The 22,849-nt window shown below is 37.8% G+C and overlaps 1 protein-coding gene across 1 annotated transcript in view; it reads right to left on the reverse strand.

Annotated features, from left to right (window-relative positions):
* Positions 1 to 22,849, reverse strand: part of zgc:158263 (ceramide kinase family protein) — an 867,176-nt gene that overhangs the window by 451,094 nt on the left and 393,233 nt on the right. The window lies entirely within an intron of this gene.

Here is a 22,849-nt window from a genome sequence, read left to right on the forward strand (position 1 = left end):
TCAGTGAAGCATGGTGGTGGTAGCGTCATGGCGTGGGCATGTATGGCTGCCAATGGAACTGGTTCTCTTGTATTTATTGATGTTGTGACTGCTGACAAAAGCAGCAGGATGAATTCTGAAGTGTTTCGGGCAATATTATCTGCTCATATTCAGCCAAATGCTTCAGAACTCATTGGACGGCGCTTCACAGTACAGCTGGACAATGACCCGAAGCATACTGCGAAAGCAACCAAAGAGTTTTTTAAGGGAAAGAAGTGGAATGTTATGCAATGGCCAAGTCTATCACCTGACCTGAATCCAATTGAGCATGCATTTCACTTGCTGAAGACAAAACAGTGGTGGCTCAGTGGTTGAGGCTCAGGGTTACTGACCAGAAGGTCGGAGTTCAAGCCCCAGCACCACCAAGATGCCACTGTTGGGCCCTTGAGCAAGGCCCTTAACTCCAGGTTGCTCCGGGGGGATTGTCCCTGTAATAAGTGCACTGTAAGTCGCTTTGGATAAAAGCGTCTGCCAAATGCATAAATGTAAATGTAAAAACTGAAGGGAAAATGCCCCAAGAACAAGCAGGTACTGAAGACAGTTGCAGTAGAGGCCTGGCAGAGCATCACCAGGGATGAAACCCAGCGTCTGGTGATGTCTATGCGTTCCAGACTTCAGGCTGTAATTGACTGCAAAGGATTTGCAACCAAGTATTAAAAAGTGAAAGTTTGATTTATGATTGTTAATCTGTCCTATTACTTTTGGTCCCTTAAAAAGTGGGAGGCACATATACAAACTGTTGTAATTCCTACACCTTTCACCTGATTTGGATGTAAATACCCTCAAATTAAAGCTGAAAGTCTGCAGTTAAAGCACATCTTGTTCGTTTCATTTCAAATCCATTGTGGTGGTGTATAGAGCCAAAAATTATTGGCATACATCAGTCATATACACTCACCTAAAGGATTATTAGGAACACCATACTAATACTGTGTTTGACCCCCCTTTTGCCTTCAGAACTGCCTTTAGAATTGGTTGTGCGTGAAAATCTCAGTAACTGAGCAGATTGTGAAATACTCAGACAGGCCTGTCTGGCACCAACAACCATGCCACGCTCAAAATTGCTTAAATCACCTTTCTTTCCCATTCTGACATTCAGTTTGGAGATCAGGAGATTGTCTTGGCATTGAAGCAACTGCCATGTGATTGGTTGATTAGATAATTGCATTAATGAGAAATTGAACAGGTGTTCCTAATAATCCTTTAGGTGAGTGTATAGCATAACTAAATGTGGAATGAGTAACCAGATTTGTCCTTTTCTTACAAGCCAAGTCGTACGATATGTTACGATTTCATCATCTCGTAAGAATTATTACGTGTAGTCATGAGGCTATGTTGAATGTTAACATTCCTTTAAATAGCTTATAGGCTTTTCAGTAGAACTTATTTGGTTAAATAGTAATGAAGTGCAAAATTCTTGAAACAGGTTAAAGGTAACACAAAAATATCAAAGCATTGTTTTGACCTAAAGACATTGTGATTTCACCATGTGACAACTATCCCTGTTCTCCTCTGTATTTCTTATATTAATGATCTTAAAAGACAATAATTTTTACCTATTGCTTGCATAGTAGATTGTATGGCATGCTAATTTAAATAAATACCTGCATAAGAATACCTCTTGATTTACATCATCAGTTGCAGGCACCTGCTTCATTTACTTTTACTGATTTGCTTTAAAAGATTTTCAATCTAGGAATGGCCACTGTCAGTGGAATGCCAGTAAAGCCTTGTCGATTTCATTAAAAATGGGGACAGATGTTTGTCATTACCCTTATTGACAAGTGTATGGTCAATAGTGTGATTTATTTAAGAAGCACAGGCTAAGCTTAGTCACAAGTTTTACAGTGGCTTGATCAATACCACACAATGAACAAGTACAAGAGCAGCACACATGAACGGAAGAATTTAAGCAGTGTTTCAGCATATTGATGGTCAGTCAGAGCCAATAAATGGGCTGCCTGGGTGTGCATCAGAAGTAGTTGGTAGAAGGTCGTACATGTTGACAAAATGTGCTCAAAGGAATTGCTTATACTTTATATTTATTTCAGCGTCCATGTTAAGAGGCTACAATATTCACACTGCCTGCTTACTGGTATAGTTCACCCAAAACATTTTATTCTCTCATCATTTACTCACCATCATGCCATCCCTGATGTTTATGACTTTCTTCTGCAGAAAACAAGCAAAGATTTTTAGATTAATATTTCAGCTCTGTAGGCCCATACGATGCAAGTAAATGGTGACCAAAATTTTAAAGCTCAAAAAATCACAAAGGCAGCATAAAAGTAATCCACTCCAAAAGCAAAATAATATGTGGGTGAGAAACAGGTCAATATTTAAGTCCTTTTTACTAAAGTGAAAAAAGGATTTAAATATTGATCTGTTTTTCACCCAAAGTGATTGCTTCGCTTCAGAAGACATATACAGGTGAAACTCGAAAAATTAGAATATCGTGCAAAAGTTCATTAATTTCAGTAATTCAACTTAAAAGGTGAAACTAATATATTATATAGACTAATTACAAGCAAAGTAAGATATTTCAAGCCTTTATTTGATATAATTTTGATGATTATGGCTTACAGCTTATGAAAACCCCAAATTCAGAATCTCAGAAAATTAGAATATTACATGAAATCAATAAAAAAAGGATTTTAAATACAGAAATGTCGGCCCTCTGAAAAGTATAATCATGCATATGTACTCAGTACTTGGTTTGGGCCCCTTTTGCATTAATTACTGCCTCAATGGGGCGTGGCATGGATGCTATCAGCCTGTGGCACTGCTGAGGTGTTATGGAAGACCAAGATGCTTCAATAGCGGCCTTCAGCTCTTCTGCATTGTTTGGTCTCATGTCTCTCATCTTTCTCTTGGCAATGCCCCATAGATTCTCTATGGGGTTCAGGTCAGGCGAGTTTGCTGGCCAATCAAGCACAGTAATACCATGGTCATTGAACCAGGTTTTGGTACTTTTGGCAGTGTGGGCAGGTGCCAAGTCCTGCTGGAAAATGAAGTCAGCATCTCCATAAAGCTTGTCTGCTGAAGGAAGCATGAAGTGCTCTAAAATGTCCCGGTAGACGGCTGCGTTGACTCTGGACTTAATAAAGCACAGTGGACCAACACCAGCCGATGACATGGCTCCCCAAACCAACACAGACTGTGGAAACTTCACACTGGACTTCAAGCATCTTGGATTGTGTGCCTCTCCATTCTTCCTCCAGACTCTGGGACCTTGGTTTCCAAATGAGATGCAAAATTTGCTCTCATCAGAAAAGAGGACTTTGGACCACTGAGCAACAGGCCAGTTCTTTTTTCTTTAGCCCAGGTAAGACGTTTGACATTTGAAGCCCATGTCCAGGACCCGTCTGTGTGTGGTGGCTCTTGATGCAGTAACTCCAGCCTCAGTCCACTCCTTGTGAAGCTCCCCACACATTTGAATGGCCTTTTCCTGACAATCCTCTCCAGGCTACGGTCATCCCTGCTGCTTGTGCACCTTTTTCTTCCACACTTTTCCCTTCCACTTAACTTTCTATTAATGTGCTTTGATACAGCACTTTGAGAACATCCAACTTCTTTTGCAATTACCTTTTGAGGCTTTCCCTCCTTGTGGAGGGTGTCAATGATGGTTTTCTGCACAACTGTCAGGTCAGCAGTCTTCCCCATGATTGTGAATTCAACTGAACCAGACTGAGAGACCATTTAAAGGCTCAGGAACCCTTTGCAGGTGTTTAGCTGATTAGAGTGTGACACTTTGAGCCTACAATACTGAACCTTTTCACAATATTCTAATTTTCTGAGATTCTGAATTTGGGGTTTTCATAAGCTGTAAGCCATAATCATCAAAATTATATCAAATAAAGGCTTGAAATATCGTACTTTGCTTGTAATGAGTCTATATAATATATTAGTTTCACCTTTTAAGTTGAATTACTGAAATTAATGAACTTTTGCCCGATATTCTAATTTTTCGAGTTTCACCTGTATTACATCAGTAGAGTTGTATGGATTAATTTTATGCTACCTTTATGTGATTTTTGGAGCCTCAAAGGTCTGGTCACCATTCATTTGCAATGAAAGGACCTCCAGAGCTGCAATATTCTTCAATATTAATTTGTGTTCAGCAGAAGAAAGAAAGTCATACACATATGGGATGGCATGAGGGCGAGTAAATGATGAGAGAAATTTCATTTTTGGGAAAGCAGCACAGCTCTGTGTAATAAGTTGCTCATAGCCTATTTTGCTGAGCATAGCGCCTTGCTTTTTAACACTATTTTTTGCAATATAGGATTTTATGAAGCAACAACCATTGTTTAAAAAAATACATCTATTGCATTACATGCAAGTTGCACATGCAGTGACCAGCACACAAAGACTTATTCAGTAAATCTGGCTGAATTCAGATGATTAAGAAGTTAATAGCTGAATTTTAGGGTTTGGTTTTCATTCTGGGGAGATTAATTATAATTTGGATGTAAATGTGATACATCTCCTTATGCAAATTCGATTTCACGACAATAAAGTTTGTAATATTTTTCAATGGCCTACTCCCAATTACATTTAAAATTGTTTGGCCATTAATTAAAAAAAGTTTCCCAATGTGGTAACCCAGAAGTCATTTTCTTTATAGAGCCCTGTTATATAGAGCTCTGTTATGTAGCAGAAATGCTGCATATGTGAACAAAGTTGGAGTAGAGCTGCACAATTATAAGAAATCGTGATTGGCAATTATTCCACTTAATATTGTAATTGCTATTCATTTCTATTTATAAAATTTACATTAAAATAGTTATTTTGTGTGGGGTGTGTGCATGTCATATTTTTGTTCCTGAATTACTTAGTTTTTTTATACACTGCCTTAGCAAAAAAAAAAAGTTGCCATTTGGATTTAAGGCAGTGTTATGAACTGGGGTAGCTTCATATCCCAAAGACTTTCAATGGGGTTAAGGTCAGGACTCTGTGATGGCCAATTCATGTGTGAAAATGATTCCTCATGTTCCCTGAACCTCTCTCTCACAATTTGAGCCTGATGAACTTGGCATTGTCATCCTGGAATATGCCTGTGCCATCAGGGAAGAAAAAATCCATTGATTGGATAACCAGATCATAACCATTTTTAAATTTAAACTTTGACTTTTTTGGGGGGGCCAGACAGTGTAGATTGGTGAATCAAGTCATGCCTAAATGGTCAACTTTACATTTCTCATTTCAGCAGCATGAAAAACAAAACTGTTCTTCAAAATTTGAATAAATGATAAAATAAAAATTATTAATACAATGCTCAATCGTTCATTGTAAATAGAACATTTTGATGCAATGTTAGTAGACCTACAAAGAATACTGTAATTGACACTTTTCACGATTAGATAATTGTGGCAACTGTAATTGTAATTTTGATAATTTTCTCTATTAACTGTGTAGCCCTAAATTTGAGTAAAATGATTTTTATATCTGTATGTTATATAAAGCTATAGACTCGCTAAAAGAATAGCCAAGATGTCATCAGTCTGAGTGGATACATTTAGTATCACAGTGTCATGTGCTGAGTGCATGCATGCTTTCATAATCCCTACAAGCAAGATACAACAGAATTTACTTTTGCTTGACATGGGCGCGACGGACCAGTTTCTCAGCCCTTCAGTCCAAAAGTAAACCTGGCTTGCATGTCAATAATCTCCCACAGACATCAATGTGTTAAAGAAGATGGATCTATTACACAATTTGTGACAGTGAGAATTGCAAGCACTTCTTAGTGCAAGCCCAAAGCTTGTCAGAACCTGTAATGCCAGATCCAAGAATAGAGCCTCAAGGCACTTCAAATTATATGTCAGGCACAATAGCTTTAATACATTATGAGCTTAATGGCATGCAACTTGTGCCTCTCTAGACATTATGTAAAACTCAGGCTGACAAAAAAAGTTATTATTAGAATATGACATAGTAATACAGAAATGTTGATGCCATAATTATAAATATTAGGATATAAATAAAAGATGCTCCTATTTTTTTTTTTCTTAAGTCAATGTGAATTGTAGTTTTGCAACATATTTTACTTCTCTAATGTGATGTATTTTTGGAGTAAAACAGGTTATTCAATTAGAAAGAAAAATAGGGTGGGACTCGCTTTTGTCCATAAGCAATTGATTAGAATTTGAAAAGTGGCCATAAGGAAGACAAGGTTAATACATTTTTATAAAAGATTATGAAGACAGAAAAAAAAAGTCACAAAACTTTTGAACAACACGAGAGTGAGGAAATGAGACATAATTAAAATTTTTGGGTGAACTATACCTTTAAGCTCTTTGTGCTGTGGGGGTGGCATTCAATTTGTCTGATCGTGTCATTTCTGGATCAACTGGACCAGAACGGAGAGAGGAGCATTCCTCTGACTGATATAGAGCTTGTAGATGCTGCAACTCTGGCTTCCAGCACAAATGCAATTACAGCAGCCTTACAATGTCATGACAGACACGACCCTGACAGCAGCTAAAGAATGAGCAGTTTAGAGATTTAATTATCCTGCTGCATCACCGCTCCCTCTATCTGGGGTGTGAGGCATAATATAGAGCTGTCTAGGGCTCAGACACAACTAATTTTGTCCTCTCTTTCTCTTGCTCTTTCTTTGTATACATTGGGGTATACAATGTATGCAAATAGTCCATATTATAAAAAATCTGAGATTTAAACATTTTAAAGTCATTTTTAAGATTATTAAGAGATAAAAGCTTCTGCATATGTAAGCAAATTTGTGACATTGATCATGTGAACTTCTTTTGTACAAAAGGTCAGATTTCCTTGCTTACATCAACACAAACATGATGCACTTTGGAACAGTCTCAAATCATGATGGATAACATGGATCATCAGGTTTTGCACAAATGGATCATCATGGGGTCCATGCAAGCTTAAGTGCCTTTACCAAAGCAAAAATGGAACAATGCCAAAAATGTCCATGGCAATCGTTCAATTGAAATTTTCACTCGAATTGGTTTGCTGATAATATCATTTGCAATTGAAAAAATAGAATAGAAATAGACCATACGCAGACTTTTGAACCCTACTCTGGCTGTGTGTTAAAATCTCTGCATCATCTTTAAGGTAAATTAATTCCAAGAGCAAACATGTTTTTTGCTGCATGACAAATTCCAAAAAGCTGTCTCAGCATGTACCTTGAACATGATCATGCAGGAAGTCGGCATGTGGTGTCCGAGAGTTCCAGTAGCCTAGTCACTGACAACCACCATCTCCCATCAAATATTTTTTAATCGGCTCCAGCGTGCTTACCCTCCCTTGTGATTTGACCAGGTTCGAAACCTGCATTAAAAAGCAGGAAGCAATCACGTTTGCATTATCAGTAAGGAGCACAATTCAGATGTTGCATTTATTTTTAGGTTCAGGTTTAGGTTTGGGGGGTTCCGTTTATAAAAGTCACATCCTCTTCACTGCATTACATCCATTGTTGGGTGTAATGCATTACTAAGTAATTAATTACTGTAAATTACTTTCCCCTAAAAATTAAAGTAAGGGATTACTCTAAGTAATTGCGTTAAATACTGTATGTCTATACGTGCAGTTAAACGTCATGGTTAATGTTGTAACCTCCATTCCCTGATGGAGGGATCGAGATGTTGTGTTGAATGTAGTGACACAAGGGGTCTTTCTTGAGAGCCTTGTGTACCTCTGAACTTGAGAAAAGGCCAATGAGAAATTGGCAGACAGAATTTGCATGTCCCGCCCCTGGACATACGGGTAGAGGGAAGCGGGTGTGCGTCTGTCAGTCAGGTTTTTGCACTGAGGAGCCGAGAATAATGTATGGCCGTTTACAATGGTAGGTCTAGTGTCGTGGCAAGGGGGACACAACATCTCGTTCCCTCCATTAGGGAACGGAGGTTACAACAGTAACCATGACGTTCCCCTTCTGTCACTCACTCAACGTTGTGTTGAATGTAGGGACACAAGGGGTCCCATTTAAAAACGCCATGCACTAGACTGTTACGTGAACTGCTGACACAGGTGCAAGCAAGCTACTGTTGGGTGTCTTTTCTCTCAGCCACGGTCTTTTCTCTCTCTATGTTTCTTGGCATAGAGCATAAAGCTATGAAATGCATCAGGGAAGGCTATCTTTTCCATGCCTATTCTTTCAGGGGGAAAAGACACTGCGGAGACCACATCCTGCCTAGACTGGCGGGGGGGGGGGCATGTGGACAATACGTCACATGGGTTGTCAAGCCACCACGTGGAAGTGGCACGGTGGTAGGTCTTACCTGATGAGGTGGAAAATACATCACAGGGAGTTGCTTGAAAAGGGAATTAGGCCTGTGGAGCCCTACCCCGGTACAGAGCACTTGCGGCTCGTAGTGGTCTGGCAGCAAATTCCTCTGATGAATTTGCAGGCCAGAAGGCTAGGGAGGAAGAACATCCAGGAAGCGAGAGCTTAGTGGCTAACCTGGGAGAGAGAATGCACTGAATCACTTTGGTGAAGGGCGCTAGGTGCAAGCGGAACACCCGGTTGGCTGTTCCGTATTACCGAGTTCTACCGGCTTGGACCTGACAAAACACGGGACGAGACCAACTCAACCCTGAGATTGTAGAATCTCGAAAAGGTATTGGGTGTTGCCCAGCCCGTTGCTCTGCAGATGTCTGCTAGGGAGGTGCCATTGACCAGTGCCCATTAGGATGCCACACTTACAGTAGAGTGTGCTCAAACCTGTAAGGGGAGTCTGGAAAGCCAAGGAAATGGCGTCGACGACCCAGTGGGCAGCCTCAGTTTGGAGACAGCGTTCCCTTTCCGCTGTCTACCAAAGCAGACTAGAGCCGCTCAGAACATCTAGAGCTCTGCATGCGGTCCAAATAGATATGCAAAGCACGTACCGATACAACAATGAAGGTGCATCTCTGAACACCAATTTGTGAACAAGTACCACTTTAGGGCGTAAAGCTGCCTGGTAGAGGAAGCTCTGGCTTGGTTGATCGTGTCTACGACTGCAGGTGGTAGGTCACTCAGATCTTCTGCATCCCATCCAGGATGCCAGAGGGTGCCCCGTCCCTGGGAAAGAAGGTCCTTCCTCAGGGGAATTTGCCAGGGAGGTGCTGTCATGAGCAATGTGAGATCCAAGAACCAAGTCCGAGTGGGCCAGTAAGGAGCCACTAAGGTTACTAGTTCCTCGTCCTCCCTGACCTTGCACAGCACCAGTGCAAGAAGGCCGCGGCGCCATGCCCATCTCGGGACTTGAATCTGAATCCAGTGCTGAAGCGGTCTCATATGCATCAACCCGAGCGGTGCGACCGCGGCTGAGGATGCCATATGACCTCTCGAACTATTTTAGAGGAACCGCTGTGACGGGCTCGAAGAGAATGAGGCACATTAGCACCGATTGTGTGCGCTCGTTCGTGAGGCACGCTGTCATTGAAATGGAGTCTAACTCTAGTGGGAATTCCCAAACAGCAATGCTCTGATAGAGGTAAGTGGAACAGTAGTGAGACTCAGCTTGCTGCTGCACAACCGCTCGGCTCCGAAGAAAAAATCTGACTGACAGACACACACCCGCTTCCCTTTATACCTGTATGTCCGGGGGCGGGACATGCAAATTCTGTCTGCCAATTTCTCATTGGCCTTTATCAAGTTCAGAGATATGCGAGGCTCTTAAGAAAGACCCCTTGTGTCACTACATTCAACACAACGTCGCGTGATTGACAGAAGGGGAACAACTGTTATAGAGCAATTCTATATAAAAAAATAGTGAATTTAAAATTGACTAAACCAAACACTGATTACTCCCTGTACGGCTGAAAACAACTCGCTTCCCACCTCGCTTTTGGTGCCCATCAGTGGATATTTAATCCAGAAAATGGAGCTCACACGTGGCCATACACCCAACAACACTCACCACTTTGGCCACCAGGGGCAGTGTTTCGAATTTTGGTAAGCTCACACCGATTTTAACTAAAAATAATTCAACCAACTGTTTTTGATTTTACTGTAAGATCACTCTGTACCCTTTTGCAACTTTGCAGAAAAAGAAAAGAAAATTATGGAGAGAAGAGTGGTCAGTGGGATTGGGAAATGGTGCGAGCTGAACTAGGTTATGGACTGCCAGCACAACTGCTCAATTTTTTGTGTGAACAAAATGCTTGGTTTGAATAGATGTAATCACTAATTTAAACATAGCATATATGTAGCATATATCTCAGTATCTTTCTGCATGTTCTTTAAAATCAATTACTGTTTGTATTTTTTTAAACTTTGGGACACTTGCAAGAACAACACTGTACAACCGAATCCAGGGCTAATGAATTTGCACCTCACCGCTGACACAGAAATCAATGGACATTTTCTCTTTACTGTCATATTCTATATAGCTGAAAGTATATGCTTACCGTAAGAACCTCCTCCCTTTCCCTTCCCCTTCTTTACCTTATTTCACACACTGTAACTTACATAAAGCTACTTTCACAGATTAATTAATGCCCCTTTAATGGCTCTTTTAATGTTTCCACTGTAAAGCACATGAGCCTTTGAATTGGTCATGTAATTGAAGACAAAATGAAATATTACTTAATTTGGCTGAAGGAGAAAGGGACGCAGGACACAGCTAATGTCACTTTGCTGTGGATGATCATTAAGAATATTGAATTGGACATATTGTATGTGTATTGCCTGAAGATCTAATCATGTTCTTCAAGCAACTGTATCCTGTGAGTCAATAAATGCATTTGTATGAACACGCTTATAAGCAGCGAAAAGAGAAGGATGACATGCAGGTCTATGTGTGCATGTAAATGTGGGAGGAGTATCTGCTGTGCATAATTGAAAATAGAAATTAGACCATTGTACAGTTTAACCTTGAAATGCCACCATCATAGGTACTAATTAATGTAGGTTCCTTGCAATAGTATATATATAAAAAAAAAGAGCAAGTGAGGAAGACTTATGGAGGTGGGTATGTGCACTTTGTAGTCTTTGGATATGAGTTAATGTGCCATTGTGAGTTTTAATGCCTAATTTGACAATATAATCAGCCTCTATCATAATACTGAAATAAGGCCTCACAATAGAATTCATGTGTGCTAACCAAAGCTTTGTATTTATGTCATACATAAAGTATAAAGCAAACCTTGTAAATTAGGCCTTGTAGATTGAATGTATTGAATCTATACAAATAGAGAAAACTCTTGAGACCACTACCGAAAATGCTTCCATTTTACATTCTTCTAATTCTAATACAGTTTCTTTCAATACAATTATATTATCAGAATAACAATTTGAGTGATATTTGGCATGTCTCCCTTATGCTTTAATAACAGCATGCTCTCAAGATGGCATGGAGCCCTCAAGTTTGTGCAAAAACTGATGATCCATATTATCCCAGCATGATTTGAGAATGTTCCAAACTGCATCTTGTGTGCTTTAATGGAAACAAGGAAATCTTTTTTTTCTTCTTAAAAATTATTTTGTGCACATGCTTGTTTATGTTTAGACGCCAAAGCAGAGAATAATCTGATTACTTCAAGACTTGAAATGTAGTTTTATGGCATTATCCTTTTTATTTTTTTTTAAAGCTGATCTTTGGTAGTTATCAGTGTATTGGTATGCATGTAAATGCACTCAGTATCATTATTGAATATCTTAGTTCTTCCAGACAATCAGTAAAGATTTTGGACCATCATTGAAGATCTTGCTTAATTCCACAGAACAAAACATTTTCTAAATGGAGATTGGTGCAGATAATGACTAAGATCTTTTTGAGGCCATCTGAGGTAGGACATCAGCTTTGAAGAACTGGACTCTAACCCAGTGATGGCACACAAGGGAGCTGATATATAGTACTGGAAGCACTAATAGATTCTGTGCAGTGCCAAAATGTATCCCATCTCCTCCCAGGCTTCTGTGTTGTCACTGTATTTGTGGATCAAATAAATTATTGATGGATAGCTGATCGGGAACTCAATTACAGGAAGATTACTGGGGAAGGCGGACACTAGGAGGCCGGTGGCCTGATTGAATTAGCACCCGTGCACAGAGAGAAAGTGTCCTTCAGAGTCAGCCCTCCTTCCAAGACCACCTGGGGATCCCAAATGCCTCAAGCCATTTCTGTCGACTTCTCGTGTTCCTTTCTGCTTTATAAATGCAGGTCCAAGATATTGTGTGTATATAAGGAAATTTGTTGGGCCATTTCTCCCAAAGGAGAATAATTTGTCTAAGTCTTATTTTGTGCTTTTGATATTCAATATTTAATTTTTATTGTCTTGTGTTTCCATATCCACATAGTTGTGTTGATCAACTGGAAATGTGTAAAAGAATATTTATGTTAATATGGAGCTACATACATGCATATGTGTATGGATATGTTAACATGAATGTATTTGCACAGACAATAGCACATCTGTTGAATGTGTCTGTTGCAGCTGCCCCCATCTGAGTTTCAATAGGCGCAGCAATGAGACATACATGAGCTGCAAATATATGTGCATAAATATTGGCATTTATAGGAATCTCGTTCATATAACAAGATGATATGAGGAAAGAAGCTATTACAAAGTTAATACAAGCTCAGAATAGAAAGATTGAGGCTGAATTGGATGCATTTGAATTTATTTTTTGAATTACATTTATCTTTTTCTGTTGGTCAGCAATTGAAAGTAAAAGAAAAAAGGATGCTGAAATGGAGGAACACCTATATTAAACAGATCAATTAGTTTCAGTCATCAGACAGTTTATACTAAGGCACAGAGGGAGCTTTTTATCCCTTTCCCTACACCCAGTGTCAGATTCTGTTCACCGAAATCCATTAGTATTTGGGTAGATGACACATAATATGAAGATCAACATTAAGATTTTAGACTAATATGTATATGAATGTACAAAGTGTATATCTATCAACATCATCTGATTTTAGGGTTCCCCCTCCTCCAAAATGCCAATTTAACCCCTGACGCTGATGTCAGCTTTACTGACAGCCTTAGGCTTACAGGCTCCAGCATTCTTGCTCACCATTACAGTTTTCCATGCAGTGTGGGTGGGTGGATCCCAGTGTCTCCATCTTTCTCTCTCTCTCTCTCTCTCTCTCACTCTCTCTCTCTCTCTCTCTCTCTCTCTCTCTCTCTCTCTCTCTCCCCCAGATGCCAATGATTTACTCACTCTCATATAGTTTCAAACCTATATGACAGTCATTATTCCATGCAATACAAAAGGAGATGTTAGAAGAATGTTAGAGTCAGTCGCCATTCACTCACATTTACACATTTTTAAGTGTGCATTAAGTATCTGAATACTTTTTGTGGCCACTGTATATTCTACCATGCCGCAGTCATTGATCATTGCTGCTTAACACTGCATGTCAGATAAACCTCTGAGAGATGATTATTTTTATTTATTTTTTGCCAACTGAATCTGATCAATATGTTAGCTAACTCCCTGCTCTGAAACTATCAATCAGGTGGAAACAGAAAGGAAATCAACAACGCTAGATAACGCCGTGTTTATGCTTTAGAGTCAATGTAAACATTTTAAGTGCCTTGAATGTTAAACAAAGATACTTTGTGATTTGCCAAGTACAGTGACATTGATCAGATGATTAGCAACTGTGGACTTCATGAATCATGCAGGTAAGTGCTGGTGTGTATGCGAGCTGGAATGTATCCATCTTTTCTGTTCATGACTCATCCATGCCAACTCAGAGCTGCAGCTATATTTAGAGTTCCTGACATCAGGCGCGATGTGAGAAGACCTGGTGGAAACGTTATCCCAACACAATGGGCTAGTCAAGGTTGGAATAGAGAGAGGAGCTCATGTGACACACAGTGAGCTGCAGTCCAAAAGTTATTGTTCTAATTTTGCCTATGAACAATGCAATAAAATAAACCTGGATTGTTTATCAAAGAATCTAGGCTATTCTGAAATATATAGTGATTTTGAATGGCTTATTTTTTTATGTCAACAATTATTGGCTAGAGATTAAATGTACAGTTAAACCAAAACATGGAAATCCAACCCGAACCCAAGTTTGTACAAAGCAAGTTAATTGTTATTATAATAAAGCACAACATTCTGGATCCGGAAGTAAAAATACCATAATTTTTTTTCATATACAAATGTATTTTTAAAATAACATGTAAACTTTTAAATACAGATCTACAGTGAGCTTTAAGGTTGTTAATCAACGTGATGTGCCTCTGTTGAAGCCCTCAGTCCACTTTATTTTAACTTCATTGTTTCAAAATCATGTTAAATAGCTGCATTCCTGGTGAATAACTACACTACCCAATATCCAGTAGAGAAAGATAAACCATTAATAGCACTGTGGTCAATAGAGCCCACCCACTCCCCTGATGCATTGTGAATATCACAATTCAGGGTCGGCCTCCCTTCACCCTCAAAGTACTTATATATTTATATATATTGGAATATTTTTGCAATAAAAGTTAAATGTATTGTTTCTATACTTAAAATCAACAATTTAAAATCAATCGTTTTGTATATTTGCTTTTTTAATTTGATTATGTCTCATAAAAAATACAAATTCTCTGATCATTTTCTCACCCTCATTTCATACCATAAATATCTCAGCTCTTGTAGGTTTATAATGCAAGTGAATGGTGACCAGACTTTTGAAGGTCCAAAAATCACTTTAAGGCAGCATAAAAGTAATCCATAAAACTCCAATGGTTAAATCCATGTCTTTAGAAGCAATATGAGACAGATTCATATTAAAGTCCTTAAATACCATAAATCTCCACTTTCATTTTCAAAATGTGAAAGAATGTGAAATTGGAGAATTATGGTAAAAAGGTACAGAAATATTTATCTGTTTTTCACCCACACCTATAATATCACTTCAGAAAACATGGATTTAACCCCTGGAGTTTAATTTTATGGGGCATTATAGTGATTTTTGGAGCTTCAAAATCTGGTCAACATTCACTTGCATTGTAAACCTACAGAGCTGAGATATTTTTAAAAAAATATTCATTTTGTTTTCAGCAGAAGAAAGAAAGTCAAACACATCTGGTATGGTATGAGGTTGAGTAAATGATGACAGAAGTTTAATTTTTGGTTGAACTCGCCATTTACATACATAGTCTTGTAACTTTGTATTTTTGTCTGATTTTCAAATAATTTTGAGCTGCAAATCAATGTTTTGTAAGTTTGTTGTAATTCACCTCAGAGCTGTTGGTTTGGTTCATGGGTTGCTGAGCACTCCCCTTATCTGGCATTGGTCAAACAAACAAATAATCCCACCCCAAACTCACGCCATTGGTTGAGCCAATGTTTCTGTGTCGTTGTAGTCGCTCAAATAAACAACGCATTGTTTTGATTGTGCCATAGAGTCAGTCATTATGTTTATCTTTTTGAGGAAAATCAACCTGCAAATGTCTTAGAGTGGACTCTTCAAATTAAGTTGGGAACTGAATAAATTGTTTCATATAGGAAAAATTGCACACTTCACACTCTAGCATTCTAGTTTAGCCACACATGAATGGCAACAATGTGAGTGGTTAGCCACAGTAACCGGAGTTCCCCCCTGCAGCTTGTGGATTAGCCCATCTCTGTCTTTAATTAGAGTTCTAAAGCACTCTCATCTGACTCCTCTTTCAGCTTCAGATGAGTATTGCCACTCTAATCAAAGAACATTTAAAACCACATACTTGCTGTTATGTTTTTTCCATAGCGCTTAAGAAAACACAATATAACCAAATGTGAGTATTATCTCAGAATTTTTTTGCTGTAGCTCACAAGGTATAGTTATCTCGCTTGTTAGTGCTTTGTTCACCTTTTACAGCCTCCTAGGCCACTAAAGTCTAAATCAGACAGAGTCATGTACTGTTTTTATTGCATTTGGAATTGCATTAAAATCTAAATTCACCATCGGTGACCTTTTTTGAGCACAACAGCCTGTTTGGGCTGCCCTAAACGCCATGCCTGTGTAACACAGAAAGTTCATGTTTCTCCGTGGGTCGTGTCACATGTCCTCAGTCAGCAAGATTAGCAGCCTTGCATGGATGTGACCTGTGTCTGTGGGAAAGGCAGTTGTAAAAATGGAGCCCAGTTGCTTTTGCGGTTGTAGCCTAAAATACATTTTACCCTAACCTTAATTCAGTGCTTTGGAACTTATTGAGTTTGTTCTGTTGATGAAATTGTTCTTCAGATGTTGCTTTTTCATAGCTCAGGAGACTAAATGGAGTTCTCAGTTATGTTTTAGTCAGTTATCAACAACACTGTCTGAGTTGTTTCTCCAACAGTTCTTAAGGAAAAATATAAAAGAAATCATTTTAGTAAAGGTATAGAGCCATAAAATGAATGTGGATAGCATAACTCGGATAATTTGTTCATGGAAGAGTTTGATGATAATGTATTGAGTTCATATGGAATCTTTTGACTTTTGATGACAGATTTTGGTATCTTGGGAAATCTGAGCATAGTATGTGACAATGTTGAGGAATCTTCTGAAACTCTAGAGCAGATACAATTTAGATTTCTAGAGTCGTTTGTCCAGAGAATAATCTGAGAATCTTTCTCCATTTAATATGATTGCTGTCTAAATTGAAGAGAAAATACACATTAATGAGATCTAATTTGTGCATTTTGTGTATTGATGTAAGAGCAGCAGAGAAAGCAAAGTGTAAACAAAAATTCCCACCCAACAAACATTCACATTCTCTCTTTTTCTCCATTGACTCAACTGTGTAGAAGCATTGAGCATAAATAACAGAGAAACCTCTTTTCTGAGGAGCCACAGTGCTGGATTTAACCCCTCCACACTGATCCCCCAGGCTGCTCCAGAGTGCTGCTTAATTCTCCAATTTTCAGCTGTTAGAGTTAGAAAAGGAATAATAAACATCTGAAGCAGCCAGCAATAATCCATATGACCCCTCTCCCCTATCTCTGTATGGACACTGAGGCCCAGCTAGAGATTCAGTCCATCCTAATCTCTGCCAAAGACTCTGCACTCGCCAGGCCAGCTAATGAAACCATATCACCAAACTTGAGCAGCCTGGGACTGATTATCACCACATGTGCTCCCCCCACCACACACACACACACACACACACAATTTTAACTCAATGACAATTGTGTATGTAGAGTGTCATAGCATGTATGCAATTAATATGTTCTAGAAAAAATCATTACACAATCTCTAATCTCATGTTGTGAAATCTGACACAAACATGAGATAATTTTTAATCAGTCGGAACAATATTTTTATAGATATTCACACATATCTTCATTGGTTCCTTAATATCAAATATAAAAATGATTTCACCTTTTAGTTATCATAATTTAAAGTGTAAAGTTAGATTAACTGTCCTAGATTGATCTTGTTGAGATAACTCAATTATCCAAGGTTTTATTGGTTTAATTTGTGATAAATTATTGAATTTAGAAAAAATATTCAGCTGAAATAAAAAATGTAAGTCAAGAGAACTACGCACATCCCGCTCATGCATTCAGATTAGCAGCATGCACTGCAACATGAATAAATTATGTATATAATTGTTACATATAACTGTTACTGTCTAACTTTTCTTTTTTTTTTACTGTGACTTTTATTTATGCTGTTGGTTTTCGTTTGTCTCTGAAAATCAATGAAAATGGGCTCTTCTATGGTTATCATCAGTGATATTAAATGATAATATAAGTATTTGAACTTCTATATTAATGTTTAAGTTAATTAGAAAGAAACTGATAAATTATTCATAATGCATGTGATGTTTTTATATATAATGTTATTAATGTTATTTATATATATATATATATATATATATATATATATATATATATATATATATATATATATATATATATATTAGGGCTGTCAATCGATTAAAAATTATAATAGAATTAATTACATGGTGTCCCGATTAATTAATCGTGGGTGAGAAAGCCCCTCATATAACAATAATTCAATATATAATGATGAAAAAATTATACATTGTTATCTTTAAATATTTAACAATTATATATATAATATATAATTGTTAAATATTTATATATATGTGTGTGTGTGTGTGTGTGTGTGTGTGTATGTATATATATATATATATATATATATATATATATATATATATATATATATATATATATAAAATATTCAGATAATTAAAATGCATTACATTCTTGTGGCAGAAGAGTTAATCATTGATAAGACAAAAAGCGGCTTTAGAATACAATGTATTGTTTACTACCATATTATTGATCATAAGTCAATCATTGGCATACAGTTCACAGCAATCCATTTCACAAGTGAATTTGTGGAGATTTATTATGAGGGCTTGTTTAAGGACCCGTCAATTTACATCTGCATCAGACATGCTTGTGTAGCGTCTCTGGTGCGTTGCATCATAAACATAAAATGTTTAGGTCACTGTGTCAAGGTAAATATAGTTTAATACTCAATCTTTAAACATGTCTTGAAATCACTTAGTTCGGATTTGCGCTCCATCTTGTGTTTTGAATGCAAGAACGTAACGCATGTTTGTGTGTTTCTACCTACTGGTGATTCTACGCGTTTCATACAGCTGAAGTTTCACTTACTGCCCTCTGGAGTAAACAGGTGGTACTACAAGCTAGCAAGCTTACAGTATACTAAACAGTATATACACTCACTGAGCACTTTAATGGAAACATCAGTACACCTACTTATTCATGCGATTACGTTGTCAGCCAATCATGTAACAGCAGTGCAATGCATAAAATCACATAGATACAGGTCAAGAGCTTCAGTACATTTTCACATCAACCATCAGAATGGGGAAAAATGTGATTTCAGTGATTTCGACCTTGGCATGATTGGTGGTGCCAGACGGGCTGTTTGAGTATTTCTGTAACTGCTGATCTCCTGGGATTTTCATGCACAACACTGTCTAGAGTTTGCTCAGAATGGTGGCAAAACAAAAAACAAAACATTCAGTGAGCAGCAGTTTTGTGGACAAAAACACCTTGTTGATGACAGAGATCAACGGAGAATGGTCAGACTGGTTCAAGTTCACAGAAAGGCTACAGTTACTCAGATAACCACTTTGTACAGTTTTAGTGAGCAGAATAGCATCTCCGAATGAACTACACGTCGAACCTTGAAGAGGATGAGCTACAACAGCGGAAGACCAAGTCTGGCACTTTTTTTTTTTTTAGATGATTGATATATTTAATTTTCATTCAGCACCAGTAGAGAATGAACACATGTATTTAGGATCGCAGTTCTCTCCTGCACTAGAATGGTGCTGCCTAAATTTAGGCTCTTTTTATTTTAGGTGGTTGCTAAAAAAAAGCATGACAATATTTCCTCTGCCAACCATGTGTACTACTCAGCAATCTACAGCTGTCATCTAAACTGACAACTGAAAAAGTAGCCCATAAAACAGGTTCTCTTGTGGAGTAGCACACTTATAGAAGGGCCAAACTGCTACTTAAAGGGATAGTTACCCCAAAAATAAAAATTCTGTAATTTATTTACCTGTATGTTGTTCCAAACCCATATAACTTCCATGGAAAACTAAATTAGATGTTAGGGAGTAATTTTGTCACAGTCACCATTCACATTCATGGCATCTATTTTCCATACAATAATAGGGAATGGTGACTGAGGCTGTCATTCTCCTTTCATGTTCCATAGAAGAAAGTAAGTCGTAAGGTTTTGAAACGGCATGAGGGTGAGTAAATTATGATAGAACTTTCATATTTGGGTAAACTATGCCTTTAAATAACACTGACTGTAGCCTATATGAGTTTTAACTTCAATTGTGAACTGAAAATCACCTCCTGTCCTGACCATTAAGGGGTGTGCTCGAGTAATCCTGCTCTTTTGCTCACTTAATGAGAACCAGAGGGGGACGTGTGCAAGGCTTGCAGCTTCGCATTCAACCAAATTACTTACTGCCCTGATTTATCACTCTGTCGACATTTGTGCACCTGAACCCCCTGCACTGTAAAGGCACACAATGAATAAAGCAGAAAAGGCTTGCATGATCTCAGATTGTGATTTTCAGCATTTTAGGTCTGCAGTGTGTCACAGACTATGGTTGTGTTTTGGAATACTATTCATTAGTGTTTATAATCTAACATGCTTAAGATGTCACCAGCTTGGTGGACATGTGGGCCGTGTCCAAATGCTGACAAATGCTGCCTTCTTAGGCAGTATATGAAGGTAGGAATGCAAGAAGGTCTAAGATCCTTCACTACCTGTAATGTTCAACAATCCTGTGTGCGAAAGAAATGAAATTTCCCACCACAGTCATTTCCACCACATCTTAAATTCTGTATTGTGTTTAATAGAATTCTTTAATTATATTTATATTTATATAATTATATTTGTTAAATTTTTTTTAAATTAAATTTTTTTTAAATTAAATTGACTACTTTGTCTTGCTAAGGCTAATTTCATAGCTTTCATTTTATCCTAAATTTTGTTCACTTTTTGCATAATCAGCAAAATTACAGCTTGATTGGAAATGACGCCAAATAAAAATATTTTGTTGAAAAGTTATATTTTCATTGTTTTCTTCCAACATCACTTGTCTTACAGTTCAGCTCAAGCAAACTCTTCAATGACACTTTTGTTGACTTTGTCAACAAGTAAACTAAAAAAAGTTATAAAAATAAAAAACTTAATTCTGTTGATAGAAATAATTTTCACATTATAAAAATTGAAATCATTTATGTTTATTTCACTGTTTGTTTAGATTATTGCCATTTTAATAATTTAATAATTTGTACTTTATAATATATTTTTAATAGTTTAATATTGAAAGTCTTGCTCTGAAACAAGTCTTAAACTTGAAATCTAAACATAAGAACCATTTGAAAAATAAATGATGAGGTCAGATTTAATGTCACATTAATATAACAAAAAACTTTTAAGTTTGTTTTTATAAAAATCAACCCCTGTGATATAAAAGTGCCTGAAATTGAAGAAGCACACATATGTTTTATAGGCTGATTCGATTTTATTGTAACAATTAAGATATGTACATATATCCAAAAAATCAACATTGTTATGCAATATTTACTCAAAATTCACTAGAATATCTGAAATCAGATTGTGCATTTTCCATTGACAGGGCTGTTGGTATATTTTGGAACTGACACGGATGTTTACGCTGTTAAATCTGCCAAACAGATGATACATCGATCTATCACTACTTACCGTAGGAGGTACCGTCTTACACAAAACGCTGCCTGTGAAGTCATTGACTAACTTGGGCAGCAAGGTACTAAGGTTGATTTTATGGTTGATTTTATGAATGACAGCTGTCAAACTCACTCTTCCTCTCTCTCTTTCTTTTTCTGTCTCTCTCTCTCTCTCTCTCTCTCTCTCTCTCTCTCTTTCCTCTGAAGTAAGGTTGTTTATGGTCATTAGTGCTGCACACAGCAGGCTTGCAGTTGTCAGACTGCTTGCCTCAGCATTAATGGTTGATTTTTTTTCCTTTTCTAGTAGCCGATAGAGTGATGGGCCTGCAGCATCCAAACAAGGCCCTGCCAATCTACACCCATACAGTCACTATCATCTCTCAATTACAGTCAGGCTAGGAAGAGATATTACACCATTAATGGAGACCGATCTACAATTAAACACTGATGCAGAAGACCTGTGTTGATGCAGCACACGTGGCATTGTGAAAGTGTTCACATTTAAGTATTTAGCATTCCTACTTTTAAATGGTTGCTTCCATGCTTTTAGGCTACAAAGAGTATAAATAAAAGGATGAAAATGGCTGGCTACCATTTCACACCAACCTTTGTGCTGAGCTATAGTGATTTCCTCTAGAGCACCACTAAGAATAGTACCAGTTAAGGCTTTTTGTGAGGAAGTTTCTTTTCAACGGGGGTGGTGCTGAATGGTAGGTTTGGGATAAAAAGACCTTTGTTGGACAAAGGGTAGTTTTATAGATGCTGATGGAGCAAGTTGCTGTGTAGAGTTGACGTGGTTACTGGCCGCAGGGTTGGCTCTTTCCTTTAGGGGGTGTCGAACCCTTTACCGAGCCTTTACCAAACAAAATGAGTCACGCTAGAGAAATTTGCGCTCAAAACATCTATGCTGATTAATTTCCGACTGTTTTGAATGAATAAGTTCTCCCAAAAATGACAATTCTGTCATCATTTACTAACCCTCATCAAGAAACCCATTTGACTTTTTTTCATCCTATGAATATCTGCATATGACTTTCTTTATATAATGGAAGACAAATAGAAGATGGTTAGCAGAATGTCCAAGCTACTCTTTTTCATACAAGGAAAGTGAATGTTGACAGCAGCTGTCAAGCAAGATTCTAAAGATTTTCAGTGAATAACTTTTTAAATTCAGTCTGTTCTTCACACAAAGCTATCATATGGCTTCAAAAGACTTGGAAACTAACACATGCATTATATTGACAACTTTATGATGCTTCTATGATGGTTTATGGATGTTAACAGCATCTGGTCACCATCCACTTTCATTGTATTGAAGAGAGCAGCTCAGACATTCTGCTAACCATCTTCTATTTGTCTTCCACTTTAGAAAGAAAGTCATATGCTTTTGGAAAGACATGAGGATGAGTAAATAATGACAGACTCTTCATTTGGAAGAACTATCCCTTTAAACAAGGAACACTTAATCTGCTGCATGTTTGTTAGTTCTGAGGAGATACGGCAATATGATGGAGATTTATGCCACCACGGATATGTGTAACAAGAGCAGGAGTTGAATGCACATGGCACCACGCACTAAAAACAGATCTTCAGCTGTGCCAAAATGCTCTATACACAGACACACACAGCTTCACACACTCCTTAAAATTGATGATGACCTCCAAAAATAAATGCACAGGACTCCAGTCC

The sequence above is a fragment of the Xyrauchen texanus genome, chromosome 25, assembly GCF_025860055.1.
Source record: "Xyrauchen texanus isolate HMW12.3.18 chromosome 25, RBS_HiC_50CHRs, whole genome shotgun sequence".
NCBI classification, from domain to species: domain Eukaryota; kingdom Metazoa; phylum Chordata; class Actinopteri; order Cypriniformes; family Catostomidae; genus Xyrauchen; species Xyrauchen texanus.